Raw genomic sequence first — 1,926 nt, 5'->3', positions numbered from 1 at the left:
CACATGGGTATGGGTATGATTCTCCATGTGGACAGAGGGAGAGAAGGAAGGAAGGAAGGAAGCAAGGAAGGAAGGAAGGAAAGAAGGAAGGAAGGAAAGAAGGAAGGAAGAAAGGAAGGAAGGAAGGAGCAAGATAGCCCAACTGGAACTGGCCAGTTGGGTCCCCCGTGGAGCAGCCATGACTACTCACAAATCGTTGTTTGTTCTTTGTTCTTGAAGAAGATCAATGATATTAGGAAGGTGATGTCTTGACTTGTGAGTTGGATTTGCTCACTTCAGCAGCATATATCCTAAAACTGGAACAATATGGAGAAGATTAGCGTGGCCCCTGCACAAGGATGACGCACAAATTCATGAAGTGTTCCATATTTTTTTTATAAATACCCAAATTAACTATAAAGGACATATAAAGAAAGACACTATCTGCATCCAGAGCAAGAACTGTATATAAAGAATTACACACACATACACACACACACACACACACACACACACAAACACGCATACATATACACACATATGCTCTGTGATCCAATGACACTGGCTTACTTCCTGTACCTTACCCAAATTATTCCAATTCTGGGCATTTGTGTTGATTATTCCCTATGTCTGGAATTTTCTCCCTCTTCACCCACACCCTTTAGCTTCCTTGTTTTCATCAATTTCCAGTTAAAATCTCACCTTATTCAGGAATACTTTCCCAATCCCTCTTACTTCTAGCATCTTTCCTCTGTTGATTTTCTAAATTTCTCTCATACATTTCTTGTATATATATACACATACATACATACTTACACATATGTATACACACGTATATATATATATACATATACACACACACACACATATATATCACACACACACACATATATATATGTATACACACACACACATCCTATCTTCTCAATCAGATTAAGAACTCCTTGAGAGCATATCTTTTGCCTTTTTATATATTCCTAGCTTTTTAGTGCTGTCCCTGGCATGTAGTGGGAGCTTAATAAGTGGTTATTTCTTGACTGACCTACTAACTATGGGACTATGAGCAAGTCATTTGATCACTCAGTTTCTGCTATAAATTAGAAATGCTAACCTGCAGGGTTCAAGAGAATTTCATGATCAGAGAATTAACTTCACCAAAGAAAACATAGATCCATTAACTATCCATCATAATTTCTGTATATGACATATAAGTGTTCTTTCTACCTGTGTTTAAATATATATGTACAAAAGTTTACATATAACACACATATGCATATATATATATATATATATTATATATATATTATATATATATGTGTGTGTGTGTGTGTGTGTGTGTGTGTGTGTGTGTGTGTGTGAAATTTCATATATGGTATTTTAAGTTTTTCCAGGAACTTTAATATATTATCCTATGATATACCACTGAATGAACAACCCATAAATCTGCTCCATTAGAATCTCTCTCTCTCTCTCTCTCTCTCTCTCTCTCTCTCTCTCTCTCTCTCTCTCTCTCTCTCTCTCTCTCCTGTCTATTTGTCTATTTATCTTAGAAAATATACAGGGATCATGATATGGACTCAGAATTGACGAGATAAAAAGGCAGAGCAGTCTGTCTTTTGGAAAATACTCATTTCTTTTAGTGATCCTGGGATTCTGTTGTAAACAAAAGCCCATAATTTTAACAATAATATTCTTCCAGAAATGCTGCATGACTACAGGTTGTGAAATTGTACAGTCTGTCTGTATGTCAATTTGACAGTCACTCAAAAGGAAATAGAGAGAGACTCCTGGTAGGCATGTGTAGGCTGCAACATCCACTTAATCAAGAATTATGTTACAGAAAGACTATAAAAGATGTCATAAGAGACCTTTGTCACAAGAATAAAGATGGATCTTTCCAGGGATGACCTGTGGACAGTATGGAAAAGCATAGTTGTGTCTGTATAA

The 1,926-nt window shown here is 36.3% G+C and overlaps 1 non-coding gene across 1 annotated transcript; it reads left to right on the top strand.

Moving 5' to 3' along the window:
• The first annotated feature begins 266 nt into the window (after positions 1-266).
• Positions 267-373, top strand: LOC144457228 (U6 spliceosomal RNA). The gene has a single exon (XR_013486554.1). It is a non-coding gene; the product is annotated as a U6 spliceosomal RNA (small nuclear RNA).
• Positions 374-1,926: the final 1,553 nt, after the last annotated feature.

This window comes from Phascolarctos cinereus, unplaced genomic scaffold (genome assembly GCF_003287225.1).
Source record: "Phascolarctos cinereus isolate Bilbo 61053 unplaced genomic scaffold, phaCin_HiC Scaffold_4;HRSCAF=312, whole genome shotgun sequence".
NCBI lineage: Eukaryota > Metazoa > Chordata > Mammalia > Diprotodontia > Phascolarctidae > Phascolarctos > Phascolarctos cinereus.
Note: the sequence above shows the minus strand (reverse complement) of the source record. Positions and strands in the feature narration are given on the sequence as shown.